A 14190-nucleotide genomic window follows, 5' to 3' on the forward strand; every position below is an offset into this window, starting at 1 on the left:
TCATCCACGTTAAAGGGGCATGATCAGAAATCAACCTAAACTTCCTCCCCAAGAGGTAATATCTGAGGGACTCCAGAGCCCACTTAATGGCCAGACACTATCTTTCAATTATAGCGTAGTTTTTATCCGCTGGTGTCAACTTCCTACTGAGAAAGACTACTGGGTGCTCCTCACCATGAACAACCTGTGACAACACAGCTCCCAATCCTACATCAGAAGCATCAGTTTGGACAATGAACTCTTTTGAAAAATTGGGTGCTATCAGGACAGGGTGTTGGCAGAGTGCTGACTTGAGCTCCAAAAAAAACTTTTCAGCATTTGCATTCCACTCCACCATGACCGATTTCCGACCCTTAGTCAGATCGGTCAATGGAGCTGCCAATGTGGCAAAGTTGGGTACGAATCTCCTGTAATATCCCACCATGCTCAGGAATGCATGTACCTGCTTTTTTGTGAGGGGGTGGGGCCAATTCTTTATAGCCTCTACCTTGCTCACCTGAGGTTTCACCACCCCTCTACCCACAATATAGCCCAGGTATTTCACCTCCTACATTCCCAAAGCACATTTTTCAGGGTTTATTGTAAACCCCTCCTTCCAAAGAGAGTCCAGTACTGCCTGGACTTTGGGCAAGTGTGATTCCCAGTCTCTGCTAAAAACAACTATGTCGTCCAAGTACACTGAGGCATACTCCCGATGAGGTCGTAAAATCCTATCCAATGCTCGCTGGAATGTGGCTGGAGCAGTTTGCAGTCTAAAAGGCATTCATTTGTACTGAAAACTCCCCTCTGGGGTAGAAAAAGCAGTTTTCTCTCTAGCAGCCTTAGTTAACGGGATTTGCCAATACCCCTTGGTAAGGTCTAATGTTGTGATATACCTGACTGGACCTAGCCTCTCAATAAGTTCATCTACCCGGGGCATGGGGTAGGCATCAAACCGTGAAACCTCATTAAGTTTCCGGAAATCATTGCAGAATCGCAGAGTCCCGTTGGGCTTTGGTACCAACACAATCGGGCTCGACCACTCACTCTGCGATTCTTCAATGATCTCCAGGTCTAGCATCTTCTTCACTTCCTCTGAAACTGCCTTTCTTTGAGCCTCTGGGATGCGGAAAGGGCCGGACAAAAACTTTGACTCCAGGTTCTGTGATAATATCATGCTCTATGACACTAGATAGCCCTGGCAAGTCTGAAAACTTTTCTTTATTTCTCTGCAAGAACTCCTTTGCCTGCTGACTTTGGATTTTAGATAGGGTATTTGCTACTTGGACACTCTCCACCCCAACCTGAGGCTCAAGTCTTGCACTAGCCAGGGAGGTCACCGGTTCCCTGTCTGTCCAAGGCTTTAACAAGTTGACATGATATATCTGATACGGTTTCCTCTTGCCTGGCTGGTGGACTCTATAATTTACCTCTTCCACTTTTTCCACAACTTCAAAGGGACCTTGTCATCTGGCCAAGAATTTACTTTCCACAGTGGGAATTAGTACCGCTACTTGATCCCCTACTTGGAAGTGCCTTATTTTAGCAGCCCTGTTATAGACCCGTCGTTGAGCCTCCTGGGCCTTTTGCAAATGCTCTTTGACTAGTGGCATCACGGTTTTGATCCTTTCCTGCATTTGGGAGACATATTCCAAGACACTCTTATGCTGAACAGGTTCACTTTCCCATTCCTCTTTAACAAAGTCAAGTAGTCTGCGAGGTCTCCGCCTATATATCAACTCAAAGGGCGAAAACCCCGTGGAGGCCTGGGGCACTACCCGGATAGCAAACAGGAGAGCTGGTAACAGGCAGTCACAATCTTTCCCATCCCTTTGTACCACTTTCTTGAGCATAGACTTAAGGGTCTTATTAAAGCGTTCCACCAACCCGTCCGTTTGGGGATGGAAGACCGATGTGCGCAGCTGTTTAATCCGAAACAGCTTGCGCACATCGGCCATAACCCTCGACATAAATGGGGTACCCTGGTCTGTGAGAATTTCCTTGGGGAAACCAGTCCGTGTAAACAACTGGAATAATTCCTGGGCAATGGCCTTTGAGGAGGTATTCAGCAGGGGTAGCACCTCAGGATATCAGGTGGCATAGTCAAGAATCACCAATATGTAGGAGTGACCTCGAGCTGACTTTACCAAGGGACCCAATATATCCATGGCTATCCTCTCGAACTGGACCTCAATTATGGGCAGAGGGACCAAAGGGCTCCGAAAGTGAGTCACCGGAGCGGTCAACAGACAGGTGGGACAAGAGGTACAGTATCTCTTTACCTCTGCTTTCAGACCTGGCCAGTAAAACCAGTCAGTGATCTGTGCCTCCGTCTTCTCAACTCCCAGGTGTCCCCCTAACACATCTTCATGGGCCAGGTCCAGAACCTTTCGTCTATATTGGGGTACCAACAATTGTTCTACCACATTTTCTCTCTCCTTGGTAACCCGATACAGCAATTCATTATATATTGCAAAGTGTGGCCACCTCTCATTCGCACCTGGATCTTGGGGAACCCCATTTACTACTACAACTTGTTCCCGTGCAAAGTGGGGTCCTGCATCTGAGCAGTACCAAATGCCCCCTGGGGAACACCCAAATCTGGCAGGGCAGGGGTAGAGGCCACTTCCTCATCCTCTTCCCCCAGCATTACCTGAAGTGGGGAAGGCTCCTCCCCCTTAGTGTTTTGGTAGGTCTGTGGACCACATATCTTGACATTCTCAATAGTTCGAATGCAGGCCTTTTTTTTTTTTTTTTGCATTTTAGTCTAAATATGAGATCTCAGGTCTTTTTGACCCCAGATCTTATATTTAAGAGGACCTGTCATGCTTTTTTCTATTACAAGAAAATAGGAATAAAAGTGATCAATTTTTATTTTTGTAAAAATGAATAAAATAAATCAAAATAAATAAGAAAAAAAATGTTTAAAGCGCCCCGTCCCGACGAGTTCGCGCGCAGAAGCGAATGCATACGTGAGTAGTGCCCGCATATGAAAACGGTGTTCAAACCACTGCGAGGTATCACCACGATCATTAGAGCGAGAGCAATAATTCTAGCCCTAGACCTCCTCTGTAGCTCAAAAGATGCAACCTATAGAATTTTTTAAACGTCGCCTATGGAGATTTTTAAGGGTAAAAGTTTGACGCCATTCCACGAACGGGCGCAATTTTGAAGCGTGACATGTTGGGTATCATTTTACTCGGGGGAACAATATCTTTCACAATATATAAAAGAATTGGGCTAACTTTACTGTTATCTTATTTTTTAATACAAAAAAAGTGTTTTTTTTTCCAAAATAATTTGCTTGTAAGACCGCTGCGCAAATACGGTGTGACAAAAAGTATTACAATGACCGCCATTTATTTATCTAGAAAAAATATATATAATGTTTGGGGGTTTTAAGTAATTTTCTAGCAAAAAAAATGTTTTAATCTTGTAAACACCAAGGGCCAGATTCAGGTAGGCGATACAACGGCGTATCTCCAGATACGCCGTCGTATCTCTGAGTGTGAGGCGTCGTATCTTGGCGCCTGATTCAAAGAATCAGATACGCCAGAATTTGTCTAAGATACGACCAGCGTAAGTCTCCTACGCCGTCGTATCTTAACTGCATATTTACGCTGGCCGCTATGGGCGTGTACGCTGATTTACGCCTAGAATATGTAAATCAGCTAGATACGCCTATTCACGAATGTTCGCCCGGCCGTCGCAGTACAGATACGCCGTTTACGTAAGGCTTTTTCCGGCGTAAAGTTACCCCTGCTATATGAGGCGCAGCCAATGTTAAGTATGGATGGCGGGCCAGCGTCAAATTTTTTGACGATTACGTCGTTTGCGTAAGTCGTTCAGGGATAGGGCTGTGCGCCATTTACGTTCACGTCGAAAGCATTGGCTTTTTGCGGGTTAATTTGGAGCATGCACACTGGGATACTTTCACGGGCGGCGCATGCGCCGTTCGTAAAAAGTGTCATTTACGTGGGGTCACAATAAATTAACATAAAACACGCCCACATGTTCTACATTTGAATTAGGCGGGCTTACGCCGGCCTATTTACGCTATACGCCGCTGCAACTTTGCTTTGTGAATACTGCACTTGCCTGTCAAAGTTGCGGAGGCGTAGCGTAAATAGGATACGTTACGACAGCACACAAATACGCGCTCCCTACCTGAATCTACCCCCAAATCTGAAAAACAGGCTTGGTCCTTAAGTGGTTAAAGGCTGCATTGATTTTTTTTAATAACTTCACTGATATTCCATGAATTGACAGATTTCCACTTACAATCTGGCTGCCATCAATATCTGTATTACCATTGGTCTAAGGGATGGTGGATATTGGTCCACATGGATACTTAGTATGGCCAGTTCAGCATTCTCTTTCTTTGTGAAGCCTATAGTTTTAGATATTAGTTGGAATACAGCTCTCCAAAAACTCCCAAGATTAGGACACTCCCATAGCATATGTAGTAGTGTATCCACATTGCCACATCCATGCCAGCATTCATTGGAGCTGTTTTGAGAGAATTTTGCAGTAATGTAGGGAGTATAGTACCATCTAAGGAGTAGTTTTTGAGCTGTTTCCCAATATGTTGTGGATCTTGTGTAGCAGTGATTGAATGTATTCGCCTTTTCACATTGCTCCTCTGAGAAGCATGTAGAGAGATCTGTTTCCCATTTTTGAAGTGATGGTATTTTAGTGAAAGATTTTTTCTATTGTAGCAGATTATAAAATAGGGAGATGCCTTTTGTGGTTTTAGTAGTGATGTTCCAATAGGACCAAGCTTCATGTGGAATCTTAGTGGGTACCAGAGGGTGTGCTCGGAAGAATGTTGCAATTCTCATGTACATGTAGTGATCTGCTATTGGAAGTGAATATTTTTTGGATCAGTGTATTAAAGGGAATGATCTTTCCATGGTTTAAGAGGTCTATGACTGAGGTAATTCCTTTTTTTCCCCAAGTTATTGTCGTGAGGTCTCTGATGTGGGTTTGAATCGAGGACAGAGAGATAGAGATCTTGGTAAGGTCTGTGGTGTGTTCCATAGAGAAACAGAATACATGTGTCCATCACTAGTTGTATAATGGGATGAGTGGATTTAAAGTGAATATTTGAGAATCACTTAGCTACTGTAGTTGTGTGGATCTTAAAGAATTAGGCCTTAACCAGTTATTCTCGATAGTTGCCCGGTGTTTTGATGAGTGGGATCAAAATCAAAATTTTGTTTGATCTAGTATGTTGGCTGTGAAATAGTCTCATAGAATAGGAAGCCCCATCCCTCCAGCTTTTCTATGTTTTGACAGAGAAGACTGGGAGCATCTCAACTTTTTATCTGCCCACACAAACTTGTGCAACTGAGATTGTACCGCTTTAAAGAATGATGCTGGTATATAGATTGGGAGAGCTCTGAAATTGTAAAGGATTCTCGGTAGAATGAGCATTTTGTATGATGCCAGTCTTCTCATCCAAGATAAATAAACGATTCTCAGTCTATTTAGTTCCGGCTGAATGGAGGAGATGAGGGGTAAGAAATGCACTTTAAATAAATTGGAGCTTGGGGTTGTCAGTTGAATGCCCAGATATTGAATGGGTTTGTCAGCCCAAGGGTATGGGTATCATGAAGAAAGGGTCTATTTAAGACCCTCGTCCATATTTATGGCAAGTAGGTTAGATTTTCTTTTCATTTACTTTATAATATGAAATTTGGTTGAAGTAATTTAGTGTATTATGTACAGCTGGAAGAGAAGTATTTGGTTCGGAGAGGGACAAGATCACATCATCTGCAAATAAAGAAATGGAGTGTGCTTGTTTTGAAATTAAAATGCCTGATATTCCTTGAAATTCGGATGAAAATGCATTCGGACGAAAACGAATGCACATGTCTAATAACTACCCAAGTCATCTGTCTGTATGGATATGTTTAAAAGATACAGTGTCTTTTATGAGGATAGTTACCCCTCTTTTTTTCTTTGGGGCATTAGAACAGAACATCGTTGGGAAACGTTAATAAAAACATTTTGGAGGTTTTGGAGCAAATGAGTTTCTTGTAGACATAAGAGATCACTTTGTAGAAGTCGTGCTTCCTTCCAGATCATGCTTCTTTTCTGTGGACTGTTCAGCCCCCGGACATTTAATTAAGAGGTTTTATACCCCATGGTAATTTCTATAAAGGATAAGAGTCACTGGAGTCTGGGTCTTCAGTTCTTATAGAGATGTATACTCTTAGTCAGAGGAATTTTCAAGTATGTTGCACTAACAGTGAGCCAGTCTGAAGTGCTGTACTGTAAAATCAGATTTAGGATACACCAGAGATTAAAATAAAAATTTTAATCTCCGATATGAACAAAAAATAAAAAAATAAAAAATAAACGATTCAGCCGAAAGTTTCACAGATCTACCGGAGCTAAAAATATGTAGTAGTGATATTGTGTAGCCTGATCTTTCAGTCGTTTATGTCATGTAGCCAGGCAGGTTATCGAGGCTGAGGTGAAGAAGATGCTGATGTAGGAGTGCCCTCATCTTTTTCCAGGATATTCCACTCTTTCAAGAGCTGTATGCCTTCTTCCACCGAGTTGATAGGAAATGCTTTCCCTTCTTTTGTGATCAAAAGTTTTGCTGGGTACGCCCATTTATAGGTGATTTGGTGGTTTCTCAGAGGTTTAGTAATGGTGACCATGTTCCTCCTTCTTAGCATTGTATAAGGTGATAAATCTGTATAGAAGGAAAGGCCTTCTCATAAGTTGGAGAAATGTTTCTTTGGTTTGATAAAAGTGGATCCGAGCGATCGTAACTCTTGGTAAATGATCTGGCATGTGTCTGGGTTTCGGCAACCTGTGCATCATATCTATAGATAGGTCTGTTAAAGAAGCTTCCGGAAGCATTGCTTGGAGGATTTTCTGAAAATAAGCATTCAATTCTGGTGGCTTGACCGATTATTTCTTCTCAAACTATCTTCGAGATCAGCCATTTTAGCTTTCAGCATTTGTAGTTCATCCTCCCTCTCATTATGGGCATCAATTACTTCATTAATAGTGCCAGCGAATTCTCCCATCTTGTGTTCATGTGGGTAACCCTGTTGAAGTGGTTTGTAAGGGTTAGAATGTCTGCATGTATGGTGCTGCGGAGAGATACCAGCATGTCCTTCAGAGTTGTGTCTATAATTGGCTTGTTCTTGGTGGGGAATTCTAAAATGGAGTCCTGGAGCTTCCTGGGGTCATTAAGGTATCTATCTATCTCCTCCTCCTCCATATATTTTCCTTCCATGTGCTGTTGTTTTGCCTTTACAGGGTTAGATGATGAGGACGACAACTGGGATTTATTATTCTGCCCCCTGTGTGCCTTTTGTGGATGGTACGTGTAGCATTGTGCTGAGGTGCTATGACCAGAGAGCCTGCCACGCTCTCTGTCACTGTGCTTACCGGCTTCACCTTGGGCCTGTGCACTGCGGGGCTGCTGGTAGAAATCCGTTATCCTGCTTATCCTCCAAACGTCGTTCTGTTTTCTGGACATGTCCCAAAGGTGTGCCCGACCTAGTAGGAGAAGAAATTGCAGCGATCCGAGGCTCAGGTGCTGTATTATATGCTCCGGTATGTCAATGGAAGACGGAGCTCCCCTACACTGCGGCCATTCTCCTCAGCTGCCAGCCACGCCCCCATGCTTTATTTGTGCATTGTGTTCTTCCTTAAAATCTAGATCTGATTTGTTTGGTATGAGTTTTGTGGGGTGCCAAACTTTTTTTGTTTGTTTTTGTTTTTTTGTTTGGGTCCATACTGAACTGGGAGTTCATCCTTACTTTATTAGATACTATAACTAGTTTCAAACTTTTCAAAGTTTTAGACTCCAGACTTAAAAACTTTTAATTTAAACATTGATAGTTTTGGACTAAAATTATTGAAGTATTTTTTATTAACTTTTATACTTAATGCAATTTTAAATAAAGAATTAACAGAACAAAAAAATAGATTTTTCGTTTTTGTGTCTTAATTGGAGAGAGTCTATCCTCTCCTAGGGAAACTGATGATTGGAAAAAGATTTAAAGGAATGTCTCCCCAATGGGAACACAGAAAGCAGTAAAAACCTGACAGGGATTCTAACCCTTCCCCTGCTCTAAAGCTAAACTTCACCACACAGGGATACATAGGGATTAAACTCAAGAGTTAAGACAAGGTCAAGATAATCTGTCACTTTTTCTTCAACGGGCAAATTGCTACATTGTATCTATTTATACTAAGCCAAAAGCAATTATAAACATGTAAACCTAAAAAGAATAATGGGCTACTTTTCTAAATGTATCTGATGCAGCAATTAATGATAGCCCATTTTAGCCATGTATCCACATTTATTTATTGTACTTTTGATAGGGCCTCTTATATGTTTAGAGGACAAAATGCAACCTTGGAAAATACAAAAAGCTGTATAAATTGATTCTCACAAGCAGAATCATTTCATTTTATGTTGTTGTCTTGTAATGAAGATGTTGTCTTTAAAGTGTTGAGTGCTTAGTGTTCTAGCTGGCAATTTCTACCTTTTAGATGTAACAAATATTGATTTCAGAGTACACAGTTCTAAATAAAAACACAAGGTGAAGGCAAATCAGAGAACATGTAAGATGTAAAAATGTCTACAGTATTGGCTAATTTACAGCAATTGTTTGTTTGCTATATCATTAACCGCTTGCCGACCGCTGCACGACTATTTACTTCAACAGAATGGCACGGATAGGCAGATTGGCGTACAGGTACGCCCCTGTAGAGATTGTGAGTTCCACGATCCACGATCTCTCATTGCTTATAGTCAGTCCCACCCCCCACAGTTAGAACACACACATAGGGAACACAGTTAAACCCTTGATTGCTCCCTAGTGTTAACCCCTTCCCTGCCAGTGACATTTACACAGTAATCAGTGCATTTTTATAGCACTGGTCGCTGTATAAATGCAAATGGTCCCAAAAATGTGTCAAAAGTGTCCAATATGTCCACCATAATGTTGAAGTCCTGATAAAAATCACAGATCGCCACCATTACTAGTAAAAAGAATAATAATAATAAAAATGCCATAAATCTATTCCCTATTTTGTAGACGCTATAACTTATGCGCAAACCAATCAATAAACGCTTATTGCGATTTTTTTACCAAAAATATGAAGAAGAATACGTTATGGCCTAAACTGTGGAAATGTTTTTTATATATATATATTTTTTGGGAATATTTATTATAGCAAAAAAAAAAAAATCGCAGAGGTGATAAAATACCACCAAAAGAAAGCTTTATTTGTGGGAAAAAAAGGACGTCAATTTTGTTTGGGAGCCACGTCGCACGACCGCGCAATTGTCAGTTAAAGCGACGCAGTGCTGAATCGCAAAAAGTCGCCTGGTCTTTGACCACCAAAATGATGGTTAAAATTAGGGTTGTCCCGATACCACTTTTTTAGGACTGAGTACAAGTACCGATACTTTTTTTCAAGTAGTCGCCGATACCGAATACCGATACTTTTTTTAAAATGCAGCCACGTGTCCCCAAATGCAGCCTTGTCCCTAAATTCAGCCATGTCCCTAAATTCAGCCATGTCCCTAAATTCAGCCATGTCCCTAAAGTTCCCATCAGCAGTGTCCACTGCAACATCCCCATCAGCACAGCAATGTCCCTGTCAGCGGTGTCCCTATCAGCACAGCAATGTCCCCATCAGCAGTGTCCCCAGCAGCATGTGTCCCCATCACCGCTGATGGGGACACCTCTGATGGGGACATTGCTGGGCTGATGGGGACATCGATTATGGGGTCACCGCTGATGGGGACATTGCTATCCTGATGGGGACACCATTGATGTGGACACCCATGTCCCCATCAGCAGTGTGCCAAACAGCGGTGTCCCCAGCAATGTCCCCATCAGAACAGAAATGTCCCCATCAGCAGTGTCTCCATCATCGCTGATGGGGACACCTCTGATGGGGACATTGCTGTGCTGATGGGGACACCATTGATGGGGACACCCGTGTCCTCATCAGCGGTGTCCCCATCAGAACAGCAATGTCCCCATCAGCAGTGTCCCCAGCAGCACAGCAATGTCCCCATAAGCTTGTGTCCCCATCAGAATGTGTCCTCAGCAGCTTGTGTCCCCATCAGAATGTGTCCTCAGCAGCTTGTGTCCCCATCAGAATGTGTCCTCAGCAGCTTGTGTCCCCATCAGAATGTGTCCTCAGCAGCTTGTGTCCCCATCAGCGCAGCACAGCAATGTCCCCATCAGCGTTGTGCAACACTCACTTGCCTCCGCTGTAGCCGGCTTCTGCTCCTCTTCTTTTTTTCTCCTTAGATTCCAGAGTCCCGACTCCCGCCCGCTGCTACACACGTGGAAGATTTGCAATTTCAAACAGCGGGCGGGAAGAGGGGAGGTGCCGCGCCTGTGACGTCACTGGTTGTCGGGACATCGGCGGTCCCAGCAGCCAATCAAAAAGCACAGCGTGACAGCATGGGCGGTTGTGCGGCTTTGGTTCCTGCAACCTGTCAGCTGCGGGCGGGCCGGATCGAACACACAAGCGGGCCGGGGTTTGGAGACGCCTGCGCTGGGGGAACACAACAGCTGTCATTTGCATTTGAATAGCTGGGTGTTCCCCGCCGCGCCGTCATGTATAGCCCCTCCCCCTTGCCCAGAAACTTTGATAGACATGTCACCCGTCATATCAAAGTGCCCGGGCAAGGGGGAGGAGCTATACATGACGGCGCGGCGGGGAACACCCAGCTATTCAAATGCAAATGACAGCTGTTGTGTTCCCCCAGCGCATAGTAACTAGATGTCGGCAGCGGCGGGGGGAGGGGAGGGGGATTGACTTTGCTTTGTCTAAGGCGGCAGCAGCTCTCCTCTTCCCCATACGAGGACTGCTCTGCTCCGCTCTCTGCCCCCTCTCCACCCGCACTCGGAAGAAAAAAAAAAAAAGTATTCTATTCAGGCATCGGGAGTATTTGCGCGAGTACAAGTACTCCCGCAAATACTCGGTATCGGTCCCGATACCGATACTAGTATCGGTATCGGGACAACCCTAGTTAAAATATAAGCATGAACAATTTTAACGCACATCTAAACCCTAAAAATAAGATTTAATATATTGCAGCTTACCAGTCATTAGCTTAGTATGCTGCATTCCTTTTTTTTTTTTTTTGGCTTTTTTCCCCTTTATTTGCCACTAGGGGTCCAGTCTTTATCACACTTCCTGTCTTAGGGTTATTTGCTCCAAAAAACGTTGATCTGTGCTGGGCATTGTTGCCAAACACAATTCAACGCATGGACAATCAGATATTTAGGAAATTCCAAGAACACTAGCAGGGATTTACTTCAAGTTCATTAATCACATGTAAAAGACAAGGTAACATTCTATAGTGCAACCTGAAATTTTATTCAGCCATATGTTTGTGTGACTACTCACAGATACTTTTCCTCGGAGGGAGTAATAAAGTCAACACAAGCCATGCCCCCAATGTGTTTCAACCACTAGGCTGTTGTTTTTTACATGTGATTATTTGGCATGGTGAAGTAGCGGTGTAAACAGTAAATCTCTGCTGGTGTGCTTGGAAGTTCCTAAGTGTCTTTGATTATCCTTTTACCGTGGCTTTCCATATGACTCCATAAGCTGTGGATGCATAATCGATAGGATACATGCCCATATGAGACCACTTATCATTTGGGATCGCATCATTTGGTAAGAGGCTATTACAACTGGTGGCAGTTTAACCACTTGGCTACACATCCACATTCATGAGTGGACACATGTGGCATACTTTGGAGTGGTAGTGGAGGACCCCCCCCCCTTCACATAATTGCCATATGAATTATTTTGGACATTTTCATTTTTGGTGGTGGATTTTTATTATTGAGTTATACAAGATCACCTATCAAGGACACCTATACAATAGTGACATTACCCTCTTATGCACATATTTAAGTGATATTTGCTTTAAATTTGTATTTTAATTGTGTACATGATATGATTTTTAATTTACTTGTTTTTTATACTGATCTAAAGGACACCACACAACATTCAATTTATGTGTGTGTATCTATGAAGAAGCAATGTAATCACCATTGTACGGCAGCATTATCAACTTGTGGAGAGAGTAGTGCTACAGTGTTTTGAAAAAGTATTCTGGAAATGTTTGATTTTTTTTACTCTGTGCTCTTTATTTTTCAATAAAAATATTTGAACAGAAAAAGTATTCATACCCCTTGAAATTTTTCACATTTTGTCATGTTACAATCAAAAGCGTACATGTATTTTATTAGGATTTTATGTGATAGATCATCACAAAGTGGCACATAATTGTGAAGTGTGAAGTGGAAGGAAAATTATAAATGGTTTTCAATTTTTTTTACAAATAAATGTGTGAAAAGTGTGGCTTGCATTTGTTAATATTATGTAGAACCATCTTTTGCTGCAATTACAGCTGCAAGTCTTTTTGGGGATGTCTCTACCAGCTTTGCACATCTAGAGAGTGACATTTTTGCCGATTCTTATTTGCAAAATAGCTCAATCTCTGTCAGATTGGATGGAGAGTATCTGTGAACAGCAATTACAGATTCTAAATTGGATTTAGGTCTGGACTTTGGCTGCGCCATTCTAACACATTAATATGCTTTGATCTAAACCATTCCATTGTAGCTCTGACTGTATGTTAGGGTTGTTGTCCTGCTGGAAGGTGAACCTCCACCCCAGTCTCTCTTTTGCAGACGCTAACAGGTGTTCTTCTACGATTGAAGAAAAAAGAAAAAAAGGAGGGTGCACCACCCTTGTGCATTATCCTTGGGTTGTTTTATTAGAGTAAAATAAAAAAAACTACTTACAAATAGTAAAAGCTTGCGATACAGGTGATCTCCAGAAGACAAAAAAATCCATCTTGAGACAACAGACTCCAGGTGGTAACGGAAGATATTCAAGGGCCACTGTCGGCTGATGCGTTTCGAAGGAGTACCTTCTTTCTCAGAGCCCAGCCCTGGATAATGCACAAGGGTGGTGCGCCCTCTTTCTTTTCTTTTTTCGTTTGACTGCTAGGATATCCCTATCATTGAGGGCAGCAAGGCCTTCGACATTATCCATTACAAGCTTTAGTCCATCCGGTACTCACTTGTGAACAGAAGTGTTTGTTTTTCTGCTTTCTCCTAAGATTGCCCTGTATTTATCTCCATCCATCTTTCCATCAATTTTGACCAGATTCCCTGTCCCTGCTGAAGAAAAACATCCCCACAACATGATGCTGTCACCACCATGTTTCACAGTGGGGATGGTGTGTTCAGGGTGATGTGCAGTGTTAGTTTTCTGCCACACATAGCGTTTTGCTTTTAGGCCAAAAAGTTACATGTTGGTCTTATCTGACCAGGACACCTTCTTCCATATGTTTGCTGTATCCCCCACATGGCTTCTTGCAAACTGCAAAGGGGACTTCTTATGGCTTTCTTTCAACAATGGCTTTCTTCTTGCCACTCTTCCACAAAGGCCAGATATGTGGAGTGCACGACTAATAGTTGTCCCTTGGACAGATTCTCCCATCTGAGCTATGAATCTCTGCAGCTCCTCCAGAGTTTCCATGGACATCTTGGCTGCTTCTATGATTAATGCTCTCTGTGCCCAGCCTGTCAGTTTAGGTGGAAAGGAAATCAAAGAAGAATAGACTCAGGCCCCGTACACACCATAGAATCTATCCGCAGATAAATCCCATCAAATGGGTTTCAGCGGATAGATTCTATGGTGTGTACACTCCTGCGGATATTTATCCTTGGATAAATCTCCCCTGGGATGGATTTTCAGCAGATGAATATTTGCTGACATGCTCAACAAATCCATCTGCTGAAGTCCATCCCAAAGGATGGATCCGCTCGTCTGTACAGACTCACCGGATCCATCCGTCCAAAGGGATTCCCCGCACGCGTCGTAATGATTTGACGCATGCGTGGAATTCCTTATATGACAGCGTCGCGCCCGTCGCCGCGTCATAATAGCGGCGACGGCGCGACACGTCATCGCCAGAGGATTTCAGCGCGGATTTCAATGCGATGGTGTGTATTTCGCATAGAAATCTTCTGAAATCCTCGAGAGGATTTATCCGCGGATACGGTCCGCTGGACCGTATCTGCGGGTAAATCCTCTCGTGTGTATGGGGCCTTACTGTCTAGATCAACAGGTAATACAAATATATTACAAGGGACTCTAAAAAACAAAAACTGCTTTATTGAT

This window comes from Rana temporaria, chromosome 3, assembly GCF_905171775.1.
Source record: "Rana temporaria chromosome 3, aRanTem1.1, whole genome shotgun sequence".
Lineage (NCBI taxonomy): Eukaryota > Metazoa > Chordata > Amphibia > Anura > Ranidae > Rana > Rana temporaria.